General features: G+C 36.1%; 1 long non-coding RNA gene across 1 annotated transcript in view; it reads left to right on the plus strand.

Moving 5' to 3' along the window:
• The first annotated feature begins 5,053 nt into the window (after nt 1–5,053).
• Nucleotides 5,054–23,780, plus strand: part of LOC143260674 (uncharacterized) — a 41,080-nt gene continuing 22,353 nt past the window's right edge. The window contains exons 1-2 of the long non-coding RNA XR_013034962.1: nt 5,054–7,264; nt 20,247–20,536. This is a non-coding gene — a long non-coding RNA (uncharacterized LOC143260674). The remainder of the gene's footprint in view (nt 7,265–20,246; nt 20,537–23,780) is intronic.

Genomic DNA, 23,780 nt, shown 5'->3' on the forward strand with positions numbered 1-23,780 from the left:
AACTATAAACTATAAAAACTATAAGCTATAAAACTATAAACTATAAAAACTCTAAGCTATAAAACTATAAACTATATAAACTATAATATTAACTAAAAATTAAAAATTAGAAACTGAAAACTAAAAATGAAAAACTGAAAACTGAAAACTACAATTATAAATAACTATAAAATAAACTATAAAAATAGTCGTACCTCCTCTTCCCAAATCGTCCATTTTTGTGGTTAATCCGAGCGTCAATTAGGCATAATTAACCGTACAAATTCGTGTTTTATAGGTCAAAACGATCGGTCACCCCACAGTAATCGGCCCCGCTGGCCTACACGTTTTCATAAACGCGTCTCATAAACTTGCGCGTACCATAAATGGATAAAAGATCCGCGTGTCTAGCGATTATATAAACTGTTAGATCACTTTAAGTTATTATACCGTGTTGGATGACGTTCGTCGTTCATTTATTTCTTTTCGTCTTCTCGTTTCAATGTAGACAGTCGAGCAACTTCAACTACTAATTAGTGACGTTATAAATCGCATCATCGTAAGAGACTCGAGGAGATGCGTGCACTGAATACCGCTTGCAAGATTTCCTGATTCTAAGACGTCGGCAATTATCTGTTTTTACGGCGATGTCTGTAATATTGATTAACATTGCCAACAACGATGATTGTTTTCCGTAAAACAAATAAATAATAAGTAATTATTCGACGAGAGAAACAGTGACGCGAAATAATGCAATATAATAAATACAAGATGTATATATCTTATAATAATAAAAAATTATATAATAGTAAATTATATATTATAAATATTATATATATTATATATATTATTATATTATTCTCTATATATTATAATATTATAAATATAATAGAGAAATAATATATATATTATTATATTATTCTCTATATATTACAATATTATAAATAATATATCATAAATATTATATGCATATTATTATATTATTCTATATATATTATAATATTATAAATATAATAGAAATATTATACATATTATTATATTATTCTATATATATATATTACAATATTATAAATATTATTATATTATTCCATACATACTATAATATTATAAATAATAACATAAATAAATAATATCCTCATATAACAATAAAAAAAAAAGAAACATTCCGAATATTTTTATATTTTCTATCATCTCAAAATAAATTTCACAGAAATTGCTCTGAATTTCCGATGGTTCTCCTATCTTTCGCACACAAATATATTGTTTTTCAAGCGAAACGCTGACTCGCCGGTCATCGTACAAGTCCGAGACTAACTCAGAGGTGTAATTTGAACAGAGCGATTGCGCAACGATCACGAGCGCCTCGCGGCTACGCAATAATTATCCGTTGCAGTAATATTGCTCTTACGACGGAGTTCACGAAAATATCAGTATCAGTGGCGTCGCCGCCGACCGATCAGGAAATATTATATTTTTCCCCGGAGAATTTTCGTTTAAGATAATGCGCGCCGCGAAGATCATTATTTCGCGCGTCTCAATGATACCCCGCAATTCCCTTAATTGCACACGGGCCCGCGGAACGATAGAAACAAAAGACGGACGATAGCGGAAGCGGCGAACATAATTACTTACATCGTTGCACCTAATTGGTAATAACGTTCAAACTTGTGCCGGCCTGCCCATGCTGCTCATACAGAGCTGTTCCCACAATCTATGTGTACGTGTAATATTTCGTTGTGGAATCGGAAGTCAGCTTGCAAATGCGGTGCTTGTAATCCTTCGCATTTATCGTGCAGTCTTTAAACCCTCGTTTCCGCGATCTAGGCAGAATCGGCGGAGTACAGGGTGTCCGAAAAATTATGGCACCCCCGACGTGGGGTTCACGGGGTCGTTCGAAGTAAATTCTTTTTTTAGCGGTGAACGGGTTGATCGTTGTTTTTGTCGTTGATAAATCGTCGCGGATTGCAGTTTTGTGCGAATTATTGCTGAAATTGTTATTGTTGCGCAAGAATAAAATATGGAAGAAGAAGAACAAAGTATAAATTATAAAAGCTATAAACTATGAAAGGTATAAACTATAAAAACTATGAACTATAGAAAATATAAATTATGAAAACTATGAACTATAGAAACTATGAACTATAAAAGCTATAAACTGTAAAAACTGTAAGCTATAAAAACTATAAAATGTGAAAACTATAAGCTATAAAAACTATAAACTATAAACTATAAAAACTATAAATTATAAAAACTATGAACTGTAGAAACTATAAGCTATAAAAACTATAAATTATAAGAACTATAAACTATAAACACTATAAACTATAAAAACTATGAACTATAAACTATAAAAACTGTGAACTATAGAAACTATAAACTATAAAAACTATAAGCTATAGAAACTATAAATTATAAAAACTATAAGCTATAAACACTATAAACTATAAACTCTATAAACTATAAAAACTCTGAACTATAGAAACCATAAATTATAAAAACTATAAACTATAAAAACTATGAATTATAGAAACTATAACCTATAAAAACTATAAATTATAAGAACTATAAACTATAAACACTACAAACTATAAAAACTATGAACTATAAACTATAAACTATAAAAACTGTGAACTATAGAAACTATGAATTATAAAAACTATAAGCTGTAAAAACTATAAGCTATAGAAACTATAAAATATAAAAATTATAAGCTATAAACACTATAAACTATAAAAACTATAATATTAACTAAAAACTGAGAACTATAAATATAAAGAACTATAAGTATAAATAACTATAAATATAAAGAACTATAAATATGAATAACTACAAATATATAAATAACTATAAATATAAATAACTATGAACTAAGCTATAGAAATAATCGTATCTCCTCTGCCCGAATTGTGTCAATTTTTGTGCGCAATCTGAGCGCGAATTAGGGTTAAATATTACGTATTTCGTAATTTCGCGTTTCGTATTTCCGAATAAAATTTCACGAATAAAATTTAGCCAGCACCCGATCCGAACAATTTTGTAGCCGTTCGCACGGGATGATCGTGCCTGAACGCAAACGCCTCCGCCGCGGTCTCTCGTTTATTAATAAACAGCTGTAGCCTCGCTCGTTCGTTCCGTTTCTTCCTTCCTTCCTTCCTTCCTTCCCTCCGTTCTTTTTCTCTTTTAATGAAGACATACTCACGGCAACGTACGAAACGTACACTCGGTATATTTTAGTTGCATGATTCAGCGGCCGGCGAAACCCGCGCCTCCGCGTCTTCTTTCTCCCCCCCCCCCCACACACACCCTGTATTTTTAATGTTCACGCGGCGTTATCCGCATTGAATCTTGTTGCGACCTCCTCGGCAACGGGAAATTATCCTGTCGAAATTTCGGACAACAATCGTCCGTAATTCTGCCGCCGATGCGGATGTTAATTAATCTTCCTTTTTTCTTTTTTTTTCGGCGGAGCTAAGGACTAGCCGATAATTCGGCGCGCGGTGATTTATTTGTTTGTTCGCGTACTCTTGCGATTATTGTTACTAATTATATTGATCATATTAGTAATATTGTTATTGCTGATATTAATAATATTGGCAATATTATTGTTACTGATATTAATAATATTGTTGATATTATTGTCGCTAATATTAATAATATTATCGTTACTAATGATATTAATTGTATTATATTGTTATTGCTAATGTTAATAATATTAGCAATATTATTGTTACTGATATTAATAATATTAGTGATATTATTGTTAGTAATATTAATAATATTAGTGATATTATTGTTAGTAATATTAATAATATTATCGTTACTAATATTATTAGTATTAATAATATTATTACTACTAATATTAACAATAGTAATATTAACTACTATTACTTACTATTATATACTTATATTAATAATATTTTAGTGACATTATATTATTAATATTAATAAAATTAATATTATTATCATTACTAATATTAATAGTACTAATAATATAAATACTATTGTGATTACTAATATTAATAGTACTAATAATATTAATAATATTATCATTACTAATATTAGTAGTACTAATAATATTATTATTACTATTATAACATATTACATTATTATTAACATTGTTATAATATCGGCAAACAAAATGGCTTATCGTAACGGTAAGCAACGGCGCAGCTAGATGGAGCTTACAGGAAGTACAGTCTATGGAAAAAGTTTACGCGCGTCGCCCGAGTTCCAAACATTTGAAACAAGGGAACTAAGATTTCGGTTATATAATACAATATTATGGATTATTCATTTATTTATTTGTTATATATACTATTTGCAAGTACCCTCGAAATTATACAGTTAGATATGACTATAAAATTGAAATAACAGGCTTATTATTATTATTACATTATTATTATTATATTATTTGTTATATATAATTATTATATTATATTTATTATTATATTATTACATTATATTTATTATTAAATTATTATACTATATATATTATTATATTATTTATTATATATAATTATTATATCATTTGTTATATTTATTATTATATTATTATATTATATTTATTATTACATTATCTATTATATATAATTACTATATTATATTTATTATTACATTATATTTATTATTATATTACAATCCCCTCCGCGTACAAACACTTATTTCCCGGCTCGCGATGCTCTTTTTACCAAACACGTATATCCTTATCTTCCCATTCGGCGGATATCGCACGCTGCGAGCGTTTCGCGCGCGGATCAACGCGTCAGCCATAGTGTCGCTCGCAGTCCGCGGCGGCCGCGCGATCGTGACAGGACCCACGATCCACGCGAGATTTAAAAAACAGAGTCCACTGAACAACAAACGATCGACTTCTGTTTCGCGGTCGAGCAGAGGCCGGCAACGTGAAGCGCCGGCTCCGTGAAAGTCGGCGGGCTTTAAGGGCACACACGCGGGGGCTCGGCTCGCGGCTTGTCGGTGCTGGTGGCGATGCGGTGCCGGTGGTGGTGGCGATGAAGAGGAGGCTGATGGCGATGATGATGTTAATGCCGCGGCCAGTTGGTGCCGGAGAGTCTTTCTCTGGTCGTCGTCCTCTTCCGCGGCCCCGTCTTTGCTAAATTCGTACGGATCGACGCGCGCGCGCGCGCACCGATTCCACGCGTCGTTCCAATTACTGCGCGGAACCCGTCACACCTTCGCCGAACGATTCAGCGTTCTCGCGTTTATTTTACGTGTGACCTGTGTGTGTGTCTGTGTGTCTATGTGTGAACGTGGCTGCTGCCACCGTTTGTGTGTGTGCGTCGCTCGCTCGTTCGTTCGGCGAACCGTTCACCGAACTGTCGCGCAGTGCATCTGGATCAAGGTTATTTACCGACGTCTCTGTTTGGTCGCGTGTTCTAGGAAACTTGTACCGCGATCACGCGATGCTGTTCTAATAGAATCGAACGATTGTCCGCTGGGAAACGATGAGAATCGATTTGAGAACGTAATTGAATTCGAACGCTGGAAGAATTGAAGAAGAAGAATTGAAAGAAGAAGAATTGAATTTGACGCGATGGAAGAATTGCAAGTTCGCGAGGGTGGAGAATTTACTTTTGGAACGGACGGTGTTTGGATGGATTGTATAAATAGAGGATATAAAAATAATGGGATGTTGTAAGGGTTAAGAATTGATTTTAGAAGAAGCAGCAATGATTAATTGAGTGATGGAAGAATTGTTTGGCGGGAGAATTGAGAATTTACTTTAGGGGAGGTGATGGAATGATGGAATAATGAGGTAATTGATTGTGCATCGGAGAAATTGTATACAGCTTATCTCTAAAAAAGGACAATTAAATTTACTAGCAATTTCCGATCTTAATAGATAATAAAGGTATACGAAATAATAAAATATAATGTAAAAGTAAATATAAAATGAAATAAGTAGAATAATATAAAGTAAAGTGAAGTAAAGTAAAATAAAGTAAGATAACATAAAATAGAATAAAATAAAGGAAAATAAAGGAAAAGAAAGGAAAATAGAGCAAAATAGAGCAAAATAGAGAGAAATTAGAGCAAAATAGAGCATAATAGAGCAAAAATAGAGAAAACTAGAGCAAGATATAACAAAAATAGAGCAAAATAGAGCAATGTAGAGCAAAATCAGAGAAAGATAGAGCAAGGTATAACAAAATAAAGCAAAATAGAGCAAGGTAGAGCAAAAATTGGAGCAAGATTGCAGCAAAATTGAGCAAAATTAGAGCAAAGTAGAGCAAGATACAAAAAATAAAGCAAAATAGTGCAGAGTAGAGCAAAATCGGATCAAAAGTGAGCAAGATATAGCAAATAGAACAAAATTAGAGCAAAATAGAGAAATATACAACAGAATAAAGCAAAATAGAGCATTATAGAGCGAAATAGAGCAAAATTGGAGCCAAACTAGAGCAAAATTGAGCGAAATAGAGGAGAATTCAGCAAAAAAAAGAAAATAAAGCAAAATAGAGCAAAGTAGAGCAAAATTAGAGCAAAGATGGGGCAAAATAGAGCAGAATAGAGCAAATTGAAGCCAAGTGAAGCAAACTGATGCAAAATGGGTCAAAATAGAGCAAAAGGAATCAACATAAAGCAAGATGAAGCAAAATAGAGCAAAACGAAGCAAAACAAAATAAAACAAAATATAAAATAACAAACGTATTGCATCTTACGAGCCGAACAACAGGAAACTCGAAGAAGGGAATCACCCGGGAGCCACCGCGATCATACTAGACGCGGATCTCCGTTGCATAAAGAGCATTCGCTGGTCGAGCAATTATCCCGTGGTGGAGGCACAATGAAGGAACCGTGTCCCGAGGCGAGCAAGAATGTCGATCGCAAACAAGCCTCTTTGTTTACGTTGCAGACGGTGGCGGTGCAGAGAGGCACCTGAACGTTTTCGAGGGCAAGGACTGGCGGTTCAGTGTCTCGTTGTCCGTGGTCGAGCGAAGTCGTTGTTGATCGTCGTGTGCCCGTAGTGCGGTCGTGTCTCCCTTGCTTTGAAGCGGCGTGCGCGCGCGCGCGCGCGCAACGTGAACGAACGAATCGGTGAGAGAGAGAGAGAGAGAGAGAGAGAGAGAGAGCGTGCAGCACGTGCAGCAAAAAGAAACGTTTTCCACCGCCCTCGGTAACGAGGGCTCTTTCGGGTCTTTTGTGCAGTTCCGCGGCGACACGTGGCCCACGCGAAGGATTTAACGGACCGCCGCTCTTTGGAATTTTGATAATTCATCGGCTCGACCTTCCGCACCGCGGAGTGCTTCCGGTCGACACGTGTCCGGTACGTAAGCCTTGCATCGACGATTACCTGTGTTCTCAACGAATTCTTTCTTTTGCTTTATTTTGCTTTATTTTACTTTATTATGCTTTAGTTTGCTTTATTTTGTTTGCTCTATTTTGCCCTGCTTTGCTTTATTTTACTCTATTTTGTTTTATTTTGTTTTATTTTTCTCTATTTTGTTTTATTTTGTTTTATTTTTCTCTATTTTGTTGTATCTTGCTCTATATTTTGCCCAATTTTGCTCTACTTAGCTCTATTTTGCTTTATTTTGTCGTATCTTGCTCTATTGTGCTCTAATTTTGCTCTGCTTTGTTCAATTTTGTTTTATTTCGCTCCAATTTTGCTCTATTTGCTCTACTTTGGTTTATTCTGCTGCATCTTGCTCTATTTCGCTCAATTTTGCTCCAATTTTGCTCTATTTCACTCAATTTTGCTCTACTTTGCTTCATTAATTATGCGAGATTTTTCCGAAAATAACAGCACGTGTAATTCATATCACATATCACATATATATAGGTATATAACAAACGGACTTGTATCACATTTTTTATAATATATAATACATTTTATTATCTATATAATGTCAAATAATTTAATCAGAGTAATTTTTATACAATATAATCGGAGCTGAAAATATGAAAACAATAGCGGCGTGAAAATCCCAGAATAAATAACGTGCTGGCGTGCACCTAACCCTGACCTACGTATTTTCCGATAATTCGATGAAAATAGAATATATAAAAATAAAAGTGTGCGTAAACAACCGCGGTCCAAGTATCAATTTATTTCATAAAACAGGTTTCTATACGCATACATTACGGGGGTTATGCATCTAATACTGCGCACCGATTACTGCGCGTAGAATTCTGCCGCATAATTAATGAAGCAAAGTAGAGCAAAAATTGAGCAAAGCAGAGCAAAATCAGAGCAACTAGAGAAAGATGCAACAAAATGAAGCAAAATAAGGCAAAATAGAACTAAGTAGAACAAAATTAGAGCAAAGTTGAACAAAATAGAGCATAATTAGAGCAAGATACAACAAAATAAAGCAAAATAGAGCAAAATTAGAGCACAATAGAGCGAGGTGCGCCAAAATAGAGCAAAATAGAACAGGGTAGAGCCAAGTAGAGCAAAATTGAGCAAAATTAGAGCAACATAGAGCAAGATACGACAAAATAAAGCAAAATAGAGCAAATAGAGCTAAGTAGAGCAAAATTCGAGCACAATAAAGCAAGATACGACAAAATAAAGCAAAATAGAGCAGAATAGAGCTAAGTAGAGCAAAATCAGAGCAAAATTGAACAAAATAAAGCAAAATTAGAACAACATAGAGCAAGATACAACAAAATAAAGCAAAATAGAGCAAGATGTAGCCAATTGAAGCAAAATGAAGCAAACTGAAGCAAAATGGAGGAAAATGGAGCAAAAGAAATCAAGATAAAGCAAGATAAAACAAAATAGAACAAAATAAAGCAAAACAAAGCAAAACAAAGTAAAATAAAATATAACAAACGGACTTGTATCTCATTTTTTATAATATATAATATATTTTATCATCTATATATTATCAAATAATTTAATGAGACTAATTTTCATATATATATATATGTATATTGTACTCATTTTGGACTTGTATCTCATATTTTCGAAAATAACAGCTCGCATAATTCGAAAGAGGCTATACTACGAAAGATTGTCGGTTTTTGCTCGCCGCGACTCGTCGTCGTCGCGACGAAGGGCAACAACGCGACGATCCTATTCGGCGCGCAGGATCTACGCTCGGTGCGTTCACGGAATGCAACGTCGTCGCCTGAAAAACAGAACGGGCCCCGGCCCGGCGAGACGCGAGGCCCACACGAAAATCCTCCTCGCCTCCTCCTCGAATTCGCGCGGGGACGGCGTACGGGCGATCCGTATCGTGTTATTTATCGCGCGGCTCTCTCGGATACTGTTAGCCGCGCTTCCCGTTTCGCGTTCCCACCCGACCAATTACGTTGATTGCTCCCACTGCACGAAATAATACATCGCCGCTCGTCTTCGTTCGGCCGGTACCGATCCGGCCTTTTCATAACTATATATGTATGTATATATATGTATATACTTATAATACACACGTTGATACGTTTCACACCTGCCCGTCGCGCGATTTCAATACGCTGAAACCTGTTTTTGTACGGTGAATAGGGATCGTAAAAAAAGAAATGCAAAAAAGGACTGAAAAGAACCAGTCCGAAACTTCGGGGTAAAAAGATGCTTACTGTTCGCGAGGTAGAAAAAAATGTAGCACTCGAATAATTATAGAAATGAAGTTCGCATAATTATAGAAATAAAATTCGAACAATTATACAAATAAATTTTTTTATATATTAATTATATATTATTATATAATATATATAATATAATAATATATAATAATAATATATAATATATATTATTTATATATTATTATTATATATTAATTCTATTCGAATTAATGTTATTCGTACGAATAATTTTGCAATGCCATTTCGAATAGATTATTCGATAATTAAAAAATCAAGGAGCTGTCCGACCAAATAGCAGCTTCACTTATAAAACAATAAATAATTTGTTCAGATCGATGAACAATCGAACATTCACATATTCGACCGAAAACGACTCATTCGGATTCAATTGTTTATAATTCGGATAAATATTCGCTCGAAACGATTCGAACAATTGTTTAAAATTCGGATAAATATTTGCTCGAAACGATTCGAAAAAACGCTCGACTCCGCTCCAAAGATCGAAAAAACGAAGAAAAGACGAGTCGCGCCGGAAATCGAAGCTCGTCGTCGTCGTCGTCGCGATCGATTCGCTTTACGGACTGTTAATTCAGCGGACACGTGTTTAGCCGTGCGACTTTTTCTTTTTTTATTCCGCGTATCGTTACGCGCCGCCGTAAATTTCTTCGGGACCCGTTTCATTTTTCCTTTCGGATCACCGTGTACACGCGCGCGCGCGCGCTCCCTTCCCTTTTTAAAGTGTTCGTCGACGCTTGTTGCGTCGCTAACTTATCGCTGTTAAAATGCTAACCCACGCACTAACACGTTCTCCGACTACTTAGACTTCATCTGCCTCCTCCTCGCCGGCTTCCCGGCTCGCGCTCCCCCTTCGCCCCGGCCGCGATAAAGAAACCGTATTGCCTCAATTTAGACGCCGCTGCACCGTTACGTTTCGTTTCATTAATGGTAATTTACGTCGACGCTTGGAGCCGCGAGAACGGCCAAACAGAGCGATCCCGGCCGCGCCGCGATGGCCGCAGCCAGTTCGCTGCGTATTACGCTCTTGAGAGCTTCTATGCATCGTGTCGCGATATTTTTGTCCTATTTTTTATTCATTTTATTCTTCATGTATTAGTGCAGTAATATACATTATGTAATTGTATTAAATATGTAATTGTAATACAATATAATATAATATAATATATAATATAAAATAATATGATATAATATTAATATAATATCAATATATATCAATATAATATCAATATAATATCAATATAATATCAATATCAGCATAATATCAATTTAATATCAATATAATATCAGCACAATAGCAGTATAATATCAATATAATATCAGTATAATATCAGTATAATATCAGTATAATATCAGTATAATATAAGTATAATATAAGTATAATATCACTATAATATCAGTATAATATAAGTATAATATCAGTGTAACACATCAATATAATATCAATATAATATCAATATGAGATCAGTATAATATCAATATAATATCAGTATAATATCAATATAATATCAGTATAATATCAATATAATATCAATATAATATCAGTATAATATCAATATAATATCAATATGAGATCAGTATAATATCAATATAATATCAGTATAATATCAATATAATATCAGTATAATATCAATATAATATCAATATAATATCAGTATAATATCAGTATAATATCAGTATAATATCAATATAATATCAATATAATATAATATAATATAATCTAACGTAAAATAATATAATATAATAATATAATATAATATTATCTAAAAATTTCTCTCGAAAGCATTTTCATCTCTAAAAACCAGTTATTTCGACTGGTTCTTTTTAGCGACTTCTATAAAATCAAATTTTTTCGTCGCACAGGGTGGATTTCACTTTTCAAGGATTACACATATATCTTTATCGCAATGATTACTTCGGAAATGATATCCTTCGTCAAGGTTATCACGACGAAAACCGTCTCGAAAGCTTGCGGATTACGTTCGATTCGAATTGAACCTTTCCATACCCGGAAAAATCCACCCCTACGGTGAAACATCCCCGGCTCGCCGATCGAGCATACGAATCCGTTAAACGCGCGTTTGCCAGCACAATGACCCGCGTCTGGGTTTCTTTCGAAACTGCGGCCCTCCGCGACCCTCGCCGGATCGCTTCGAATTCGCATTCAGCCCTCGCCGGTTCAGCCCCTCCCCTCCGCAGCCCTCCGCGGGCCCGGCGAACTTCTAACGAGGCAAAAATGTCGAGATTACGTCTACGAAACGGAGGGATTGATCGACAGTTCTATCGTCCGCAGCTTTGTTCGAGGAATGAAACCGAACGCCGCGAGTACAGTGGGGTTGGGGGTTGGAGGGGGTTTGGCGCGCTCGGCTTTCCCGCTCGAAAGCTGCTCCACCCCCGAGGCTTATTACTTTTGACGTTTTTACGTTTTGCCCGTGACACCTGCTGCTCAGGCTTTATTAAACCCTCGGCGGACGTCGTCTTGCATCCACTTTCGGCGAAAAACTAGGGATGAAGCTAAGGGATGAAGCGGCGGCGGCTATCTTGCAGAAATGCGCGGGCTCTTCTTCGGGCTCCGCGTAATCTCCGCGTTATTATTTTATTGTGCTCTGGCGAATAATATTGTTCTTTGATGTAAGAATATCCTCTTTAATTAAATCGAATAAATATGTACTATTTAGTTTATTCAGATAAATTATTCGAATAAATATGACGGAGCATAGAGGGTTACTTTTTGATAGATTTGATCATCGATGCATTACTTTTTTTTTTAATATATTGTAAAAAATATATTATATAATATATTATATTATATTATACTATATTATATTATATTATATTATATAATATAATATATTATGTTATATATTATATTATATTATATTATATATTATGTTATATATTATATTATATTATATCACATTATATTATATGTTATATTATATAACATATGACATAAAAAGAAATTATATTATAAAAAATATATTATATATTTCTTATAATATAGTTAGTAGCTCTTATACATAACAACAAATCTTATTCAATCTACTAATAATTATTGAAAGTTTTGTCCTCTTCTGTTGTTATATATTAAATAAAAGGATACAGAATATTAAAAAAAAAAGTATCTATATCTCAATCGTCGGTCACCGTATCTCTATACAACATTCGCAATAAAATTCTCCATTTCGCGCGCGCGCGCGCGAAAGAAAGGCGAAACTAAGGGAAAGTTTTACGTCGAAAAAAACAAAGGGAGAACAGACGGTTCCATATATCATTTGCAATAATTGAATAGTCGAGTCCCGAACGGACCGTGAAGCTCTTGCTGTTCGAGGAGGGTGAGAGAGAATCCTCGAGGTCTCTTCCAGCACGCAAGTACATACATACATACTATACATACATCCCCTTTCGTTTCCTCAGTATAGGCGGTAGAGGAGGTACGATAAATCCGAGCGTACACGTCACCGTTCCATTTTCTTGTCAAGCGTTCACGATCGTGACGCGCGACTTTGTCCCCAATAACGAAAAATATGAAGGTCCCGCGTCCCTGCCCCCCCCCCCCACCCATGTCTTACTGCTGAAACTTCCGCGTCGAATCTCGTTCTTAATGGCGAACGCTAAAAGGGCCGAAATTGAATCCTAGACTCTCTCTCTCTCTCTCTCTCTCTCTCTCTCTCGCGAGCTGTCTCTCTCTCTCTTTCTCTCTCTCTCTTTCTCTCTCGCGAGCTGTCTCTCTCTCGCGCTCTCTCTCTCGTGCGCTCTGTCTTTCGCATGCTCTCACTCTCGCGCTCTGTCTCTCGCTCTCTTGCACGCTCCCCACTCTCTCTTTCTCTCTCTCTCTCTCTCTCTCTCTCTCTCTCTCTCCGTATACTTGTTCGTCGCGCGGCGACCCTCGCGCGAGTTCCAAAGTTATTAGAACGGTTCAATTTTCACCCTCTGACGGGGAAATTCACGAATTTTCCTCCCGCCATTTTCCTCATTTCCATGGGGACCCGGGGCGAGCTGATTTTCATTTTTGTCTTCCCGTTCGAGGACGTCCTTTCGGCCTCCATGCTAATCGAGCGCCACGCTTTCGAAATCCACCGTCTCCGAAGATAATATGTATATGTACCTGGTGACGCAGGTGCGTGGCTGAGATATTTTTAGGGTTGCCGGAAGCGACACCTATTCTTTTATGCAGCAATTTATCTTGGTGCTTATGGCAACTCTTGAATCGCGTCCGCACCTGGGACACTGCTGTGCAGAGCCTCGATTACCGCAACTAATTATTAGAATTATGTACAACCAATTATGCATTTAGAATTGATCCGGATGAAGGATAACAGAGATGAAGATCAATAAATAATATGTTACTCGTCGCTGTCGGATAAGTCTCTAAACATAATGAAAATTGATCTAGATGCAACATTTATCGGAATAAGATTCGATTCGATTAAGTATTCACTCGAATATTATTTATTTCATTCGTACAGGATTTCGTACGAAAAACAAGCGATATCAATAAACTATATTAACGCTTTTGTAATAGAAGCTTCACGAAATACAGTTGAATTATTACAGTGTGTCCGAAAATTATTGTACGAGCGGGAAAAGAAAGATTCCCGAGGTGATTTCAAGCAACTTTTTCCTTTACAAAAAGTTTCTCCGAGGCTCCGTTCACGAGTTATCAACGAAAAACGTGGACCAATCGTAGCGTGAGCGCGGCCGGCGCTTCGACGCAGCGGCGGTGGCCGCGAGGGCGTGGCGCCAGCCTTACGCGACCTCTCATTGGGACAGCGTTCTTCGCGAATAACTCGTAAACGAAGCCGCGGAGAAAATTTTTATAAAGGAAAAAGTTGCTCCAAATCACCTCGGGAACCCATCTTCTCTCGCTCGTGTAATAATTTTGCAATACAGCTTGTACATCGTCTCGCAGAAACATCAGCAAACAGATTTCTTTATGCGTAAAATAAAAATGGAATATTTATCGAGCACGCGAGCAGAACTTTCGACGGTATATTCGCATGAAATTCGGGCTCACGCGACACTTTCCACCTCGCAAACTAACTCCGAAGTTATTAATACAGCAATTAAACCGCGGATGATCGAGTCTCCCGTCGTGAATTTAATATCTGTTTAATTATATTCGCTCGGCCCGATCCCTCGCCGTTCAACGCACGCGGCGAGCCATAATTCGACGCATTGTTGGCAAGATTTCCATGCGAGAATTCGCCCCGTCTTACCGAGTCGGGCCGGGCCGGGATGTTCCCCTCGTGTTCGATCCGCCGTGGAACGATGAATTGAATTTAGAGGCCGAAAAGCTCAGTCAAGAAGCATCGAGTGGCTGTGTGGATAAAGGTAAACCACGTTAAACGGGAATTTACCGAAATTCGGGGGCGGCGGGTCCCCCGGCTCTCCCGACGCGGAAAATCTCATTTGGCGGGCAACTCCGGGGGCACTTTATTCACGACAAAAACAATGTAACAACGGACGACGCACGGTTTTACAGCAACCGGGCACGATCCTCGATCTCCCCGGTTCCCGAAAAGTGGCGATAAAACCCTTCCGCGGCACAGATCCGAGCAAATTTCAAGGTAAAAGCGCCTGCCGCGAACGACCACTCGATCGTTGACCCCTTTATGAAACGGTCGCGCGGCGCGATAAACAATACATAAACAATGAATTGAATGAATTGAATGAATTGAATGAATTGAATGAATTGAATGAATTGAATGAATTGAATGAATTGAATGAATTGAATGAATTGAATGAATTGAATGAATTGAATGAATTGAATGAATTGAATGAATTGAATGAATTGAATGAATTGAATGAATTGAATGAATTGAATGAATTGAATGAATTGAATGAATTGAATGAATTGAATGAATTGAATTGAATGAATTGAATTGAATGAATTGAATTGAATGAATTGAATTGAGTGAATTAAATTGAATGAATTGAATGAATTGTATTAAATTGACTTGATGAATGAATTGTATTGAATTGAATTGAATCGAAGTGAATCGGATCGAATCGAATCGAAATGAATTGAATTTTGCGAATTCGCGTGAATCGAATGTTGAATTTGCAGATCACAAAACAATCGGTTCCTATTTTCACAGCGCGAAATTATCACTTCGCTCTCCTTTTCACGATTTCAAAATTCTATCAAAATATCACCTCTACAAATTAACCTAGCAGGTCGCATCGCTCTCTTATTATCCTCGAGGCAATCTTCATAAATTACCATTGTTATCGCCGCGGTAATGTATTCTCGGCGGCACCGTTTCGCATGATCGCGTTTCGCCTTCTTTTTTCATTTTTTTTCTCTATCTTCCTACTTAGTTTCCCTGCCGGACAAACAATAACAGCGTCGCCCGAGGGAACCCGTTCCCATGGAACGTCGCTCTCGGCGTTGCTCTTCATTGGTGGCCGCAGTCATTGCCCTGATTGGTCTCGATTAAAATCGACTTGCGAAATCGTCCGAACGATCTTCGCCGATGACGTCAGACAGCTGTAAGGAAAGCACCGCGGGTCCCCGGCCTGTACGTCGATGCGACACCCAACGTGGTTTGCGCAACGATTCAATGAATAATTCACTGAAATTCGCGGGCGGGAAAAGGAAACGACGACGGTGGTGGTGCCGTTTATCGAGTCATTGAACGGGGAACAGGACATTTTAGAATAATTGTGACAGTGATCACCGCATCGCCGTTTATTTCAGATCGCAGTTATGGCAACGCGACGTGTGGGACGCGCAACAGTTTATGCAGATTTGCAGCTTTTTATGCGATCATTCGAAGAAACTTCGTCGCACCTTACGGACGGTGAATCAATCGCAAGATTGAATTCTTAGAATTTTTCTTTCTGTAAGATTACGTCTAAGAAGAGTCGGGCATTATTCGAATTGTTTCGAAGAAGATGATTATTCGAATTAATAGTATTTAGTCGAATATTTTATTCGTATAACTCGAATAATTCATGATTCGAATAATTTTATTCGAATAATTTTGTTCGTAACTCGTTCGATTAATTCTCGATTCGAATAATTCGAATAATTTTTGATTCGAATAATTTTATTCGAATAATTCGAATAATTTTGTTCGTAACTCGTTCGAATAATTCTTGATTCGAATAATTTTATTCGAATAATTCGAATAATTTTGTTCGTAAATCGTTCGAATAATTCTTGATTCGAATAAATTATTCGAATAGAGATTGTAAAATTATACGAATAATAATGGGAATAATCGTTGGCTGTGTTCGTTTTTATTTTATATCATATTATATTTTTGATATTAATTGATTCAATTTCGTAAGAATACACAGTGGCGTGAATAATTACAGAATCGAAGATATTTTTACGTTTTAAAGAATAACATTTTGCTTGCAGATAAGAAGTAGTAAAATTGTTTATATAAATATATATATCTAAAATTGTAGAATTATTTACACAAATATAAATATAAAATTGTAGAATTATTTATATAAATATAAAATCGTGGAATTATTTACATAAATATAAAATCGTGGAATTATCTACATAAACATAAAATCGCAGAATTATTTACACAAATATAAAATCGTTGAATTACTTATCTAACCATAAATATAAAATCGTAGAATTATATGACCGATTTTTTAATTGAACAAAATCTTCAATTACTACTTCGAAACGAAATATATCGATCTAACCTTGAAACTCGTCATTCGTTACTCGAAATAAAGTTCCGTTCTCAAAGTCGCACGCGGCGATAAAACGTCCGGCGTCGATTTTCCGCGTCGCCTTCCCGAGGGCTCGTTAAGATAAAGAAGATTAATTGCGTTTTAGTTGGTCGCATTCTATCGGCCTGGCTGATAACACGGAAATTTCTGGCGCAGATAACGGCCCCGAAATTCGTTCGGCCGCGAAAATGGCCGATCGGCAACCGAAACGGTTTGGAACACCCGGTGTCGACGCGTGTCGCGCCGGAAACGAAACGACGACCGGACGCGGGGAAAAAAAAGAGGCGAACAGAACATTCGGCGAAAAGAAGATGCATACTCGGCTTCGACGTTTCGCTTTCGCGAATCGCCGCGTAAATGCTCGCGGCGGGGCTTCCAGAGCTTTAATCCTTTAACAGCGGAACTTGCTCGCCGCGCTCATGGCGGCACCGATTCGGCGCCGGATTTGCCGTTTAACTCTGCGGTGCTTCGAAGAATCCTCGTTGAAAGTGTAATAAGTGGACAGCGGAATCGCGTCCAAGTATGCATTTACATAAACCGATTTATGAAAGCGGGATTTAAAAGGATATACATATATATGTATAGGGGGCTGAGTCATTTCGACTCCGTTTTTCTCGTTAACTGCAGGCTGCATACGAAAAAAAATGCTTCGAACGAATGTTGTTCGGTGTATAAACGCTATATTCGGAATATAGACAAATATTTGTACAGTTTCCCGCGCTTTTGAGAAATTCCGCTGCAACAGCTTCGAATTAAAACAACTTTCTCTCGATGTGCAACTCAACGGTTGTCGAGTTTTACACGTCTGAAATCGACGAATGCCCATTTCTTCGGTACACCAATTACAACGTAAAGAGTACAAATGTATGAACGTGAATAAAGAATTTTATAAGAATTTTGTAAGAATTTTATAAGAATTTTATATTTTGATGATTTAGAGTTGTTCGAATAATTATGAGCGACACTAAGAGCTGTTATAATAATATAAATAATAATTATAATTAATGTTATAATAATGTGCAAAACAGTGCATCGATTGAACGATGTTCCAACCAATCGGCGAAATTTCTGCGTTGCAAATGATCACGTTCTTTCAATTCTCGTGTAAATTGAATTTTGTGAATTGAATTGAATTAAATTGAATTGAATTGAATGAATTGGATTGAATTGAATTGAATAAATTGGATTGTATTGAATTGTATTGAATTGTATTGAATGAATCGAATGAATCGAATGAGTCGAATGAATCGAATGAATCGAATGAATCGAATGAATCGAACGAATCGAACGAATCGAATGAATCGAATTGAATTGGATTGAATTGTATTGAATTGTATTGAATGAATCGAATGAATCGAATGAGTCGAATGAATCGAATGAGTCGAATGAATCGAATGAATCGAATGCATCGAATGAATCGAACGAATCGAACGAATCGAATTGAATCGAATTGAATCGAATTGAATTGGATTGAATTGTATTGAATGAATTGAATGAATCGAATGAATTGTATTGAATTGTATTGAATTGTATTGAATGAATCGAATGAATCGAACGAATCGAATGAATCGAATCGAATCGAATAAATCGAATTTACTATTACTGTTAACCAGCCGCAGTGCCTTCACAGTACTAAACAATGAACGCGATATTCTCGTTCAGCATCGCAGAATTCCCGATCGAGAAATCAATAAACAATCGATCCTCCACGTTCTGCGATACGATTTCTCGCAACGACGCACATCCCTTAACGTCTCACCGTAGAAAATAAAGGAACTTAACCGAGCGTAAAAACGTTCGATAGCGGAAAAATCGTGATATACGCGGCGCAGCCTGTTCCCACTCAATTTCTTCGGACGTCAGGAGGAATTATTGTTTTACGGCATTGGCGTCGGCGGCGTCGGCGGCAGCAGAGGCCGCCGCTAAATAACGTTTTGGCCGCGCGCAATTTCTCGCGGTGTCTTTCCGACCATATTCACCGGGTTTAATCCAGGCTCGTAAATCCGAAGATCCTGAAACAAGGTTCGAGGGCCGTGCAGTTTAACGGCGACGCAGTAAGCCGACGCTTTAGCGGAGCTTACGATTTAAATCCCTCGGGCAACGGGCGGCGAGGGGGGCTGAGGGGGGGCTGCACGTGAGACCGATGAAATATCGCCGCAAATTACTGCCAAAATTCGACGGGAGAAAATTTGCCCCATGGACCCCAATGATGAAAAGGGTCCCGCAGACTCTCCTCGGCTCTCCTCGGCGGCCGGGGCATTGATTGCGCCGTTGAACAAGTTCCCGACACGGCGAACGGAGCCGGCCGAAGGGTCGAATAATGAACTTTCGAGTATGCGATAATATTTATGCATTTATTTGCTCGCCGGGCGAGCTGCAGACTTTTTCTTTTTCCTATGCCACCGGTCGATCGTCTATGGAAACGGTGACCGCCGTTGATAACGGTTCGGTAAATTAGTAAAAGGGCGTTGGGAAATGCTTGGTTGCTGTTTCGAGGTCACTGAATTTGCTAGTAATTCTACGGTGATTATAGTAGTAATTTAATTGTACTAGTGATTATAGTATAGTCATTCAAAAGTAGCTTTGGGATGGTGAATGGGAATATCTGTCGAACGCCATGTCTGTTTAATTTAGTATTTAATTAGTTGTATACTAATTATGTTAGTATATTTAATTTAATATTTAATTAACTATATAATAATTGTATTAGTATATTTAATTTAATATTTAATTAACTATATACTAGTTGTATTAGTATATTTAATTTGATATTTAATTAATTATATACTAGTACATATATTATAATATTATATAGTAGTATAAGTAATATATAATAGAAATATAATTATAATTATAATATATAATAATATAATATATTTAAAAAATTGATATATATATATATATATATGTATATCAATCTTTCTCGCGTTCGAATATCTCGCTAACAAGCGGCTGCTTATTAAATCATACGTAATTAATGTTTTCGTGTTATGTTGCAGATACGTAAGGCTTCTGTAAGCTGCGTGACGATCACACCAGTGAGTGAGTCCCTTTTTTTTTTGTTTTTCGTGCGCGGTGATAAAAGTGTGTGCGTCTCCCGGTTGCTTATTAGGTCGGCGTTAATTAAGGCTTCCTCGGGTCTGCCTTAATCAATTATCGCTTTCGTGCGTCGCGACGTTTCAAGCTTGGTGACTAATATGACAAAAAGATGACGTCGTTGATACAGAGGGACTTCGGGTCTCCGCGTAAAAGGGAATCCACGAGCAGCAATGCCTCCAGCTACCTAATGGTGAGTATTTATTCATTCGAAAATAATAATAATATCAATATATGTATAATGACACTATTATAATACAACACAATATATAATAATATATTATATTATATTATATTATATTATATTATATTATATTATATTATATTATATATAATAACAATAATATATAATGTTATATTATATAATATATGATAACAATAATATATAATAATATAATAATAAATAATAACAATAATATCAAAAATAATAGTAATAATATTATATTATAATGTAATATAATAAAGTTAATATTATATTATAACATAATATAATATAATACAGTTAATATTATAGTAATATAATATAATATAATACAGTTAATATTATAGTAATATAATATAATATAGTTAATATTGTAGTAATATAATATAATATAGTTAATATTGTAGTAATATAATATAATATAGTTAATATTGTAGTAATATAATATAATATGGTTAATATTATAGTAATATTAATAACAATAATAATAATATCAAAAATAATAATAACCTCTCTAATAATATTATTTTTCATATAATAATATCTCTCTCTCTCTCTCTGTCTCTCATTGTTCACGATAGAACAATGTCCATCAAGCTGCACATTCTCAACGATTAGCGACGAATATCTGGCACAGTTACCTCCTAACTTCTCTAATTCAGACCAATTAAACGTTTCCCGTATCGCTTGTGCCAGAATTTCAGGCATTTTCTTCTGGTTGCGTCAGCGACAAAGTTTCCCGGAAATTTCAGAACGTTGCGTTGAATTTACCGTGAAATTTCGTGCGACCGCTCGAAATACGTCAAACGTACGCGATCAATTAATCATATTGTTCATCATTATTTTTAACGACAATTTCAATTTAATTCTCGAGATACTGTACAATATAATCCTTGAAACAAAAGGAGCAACAAAAGGATTTGATTTTAAAGAAGTTCTTACAGCAACTAAAAATACTATACTATAATAAGATCCACCGCGATATTAAAATTACAAAAAAGTATTCTAGACATTGTACAATAAACCAGTCCCTCTGACATCCCCTCAAAAAATCATAAAAACTCGGATTCCGTTCCAGAATGCGTCCGACTGTTAATGCGAGTCGCCGATGCAGCGATAAACAAATTTAGACTTTTATCCACAATTTTCTCATTTCTCCTCGGTCCCAAGAAATCCTCCAAAATTTTTCCCGTTTAGTCCAAGAGCTTCGCTTGTATTCGTACGTCTAAGGGAGGTCTCTCCCTCCCCCACCCCTCCTTATCGCGCGATAGAAGTTCGCTGTAAAATAACACGGGCGAAGCGAACGAAAACACGAATCGGAAAACGGTGGCGTCGCGTCCCCGCCTTGTCGTCCCGATAAGAAATGAATTCCGGGGAATCCGAGAGTATCGCGTCGATTTAAATTCCGCGCCCGTAGCCGCGTAGACGAATATGAATCGGTCGCCGCGCGCCGCGAAGACGGTCGAGCCGCGGAGAATATATATATATATATATATATATATATATATATATATATATTAATATAATTATTAATTAATTATTATATATTATTATATTATTGTATTATATTATATTATATTATATTATATTATATTATATTATATTATATTATATTATATTATATTATATTATATTATATTATATTATGTTATATTATATTACATTATATTACATTATATTATGTTCATATTATATTATACTATATATTATATATTATTATATATATTAATTAAAGATTAATATTCAAAAATTGACATCATCTAATTAAAAACGCAACATTCTTATCATTTATTTTATGTCGACATAAATATAACGAATTTCTTTCCGGTTCCCTAATAACTCAAAAAAAGATAAATAAAATAAATGACTAAACTTTAGGGGGGTGACTCATAAACGGTGAAAAAGAAAACAAAAGAAAAAGGAAGATCGAACATCGCCGAAACAAACTGTCGACCCCGATATCTCGAAACAGAATCGGCCGAGTCGTGGAGGGGGGGTTGGGGCGGGGGCGTTCGGAATTTCGGCGATCCATCATATTTTGAAAATAGCGCACGGCGGCGCCGGAAATGAAAAGGAAACACCGCGAGCATTAATTCTCGAACGGCGCGAGATATCGCCGCGGTGCATGGGGAAATTTGCATTAAACCGGGATCCCGCCGACTTGGCGTTTCTCCTGTCGCGACCCCGGCAGCCGCGACGATACTTCACTTTTTGCCCCTCTGCATACCTCTCGGGGCGCTACCCCGAGGAGAGCGGGTGCCGCCGCGATATTTCCCCGTCGTTTATAAAATTCCGGCCACGATGCGCGCTCGTTCAATAACGAAAAAGACCCGCGAAAAACGCGAACCGAGCGGCTTCCGGAGCCTTACCCCTCCCTTCCTCCCAGTGCCGTCCCAAGTGGAATGCTCGTGTGCGGGGAATTTTGCGACAGGCGGTTCGATTCACGAACTTCCGCGTTTAGAACAATTTTCGTTTGCCGCGTGATATGCTGCTGTCCCGTTGGACTTCGAGGATTCGAATATTGTAGCAGCAGATGTATACTGGGTGTCGCAAGATTATGGGAAATTTTGTGGGAAATTAGGGATTCATGAGGTCATTCGAAGTAACTTTTTCCGCAGCGAAATTGTAATAAGAATATAATAATATAATGATATTATAATAATGTAATAATGTAATGATGTAATGATGTAATGATGTAATAATGTAATAGACGTAATAGATGTAATACATGTAACACATGCAATAGTTGTAATAGATGTATTAAATGTAATAGATGTAATACATGTAATACATGCAATAGTTGTAATAGATGTAATAGATGTAATAAATGTAATAGATATAATAGATGTAATAGGTGTAATAGGTGTAATAGATGTAATAATGTAATAATATAATAAATGTAATAGATATAATAGATATAATAGATGTAATAGATGTAATAGGTATAATAGGTGTAATAGGTATAATAGATGTAATAATGTAATAATATAATAGATGTAATAGATGTAATGGACGTAATAATGTTATAGATGCAATAATATAATAATATAATAATATATAATATAATAATATAATAATATAATAATGTAATAATATAATAATATAATAAATACCTTTCAGAATATCTTTCTTTTTTTTATATACAAAATTATTCTCCTGTATTGTTCAAATTTCTGTTACACTTGTGATCGTTCCGGTCAATTTGAGGAGAAAGGGAACCAGAGGGGTTGGTTTG

The sequence above is a fragment of the Megalopta genalis genome, chromosome 16 (genome assembly GCF_051020955.1).
Source record: "Megalopta genalis isolate 19385.01 chromosome 16, iyMegGena1_principal, whole genome shotgun sequence".
Lineage (NCBI taxonomy): Eukaryota > Metazoa > Arthropoda > Insecta > Hymenoptera > Halictidae > Megalopta > Megalopta genalis.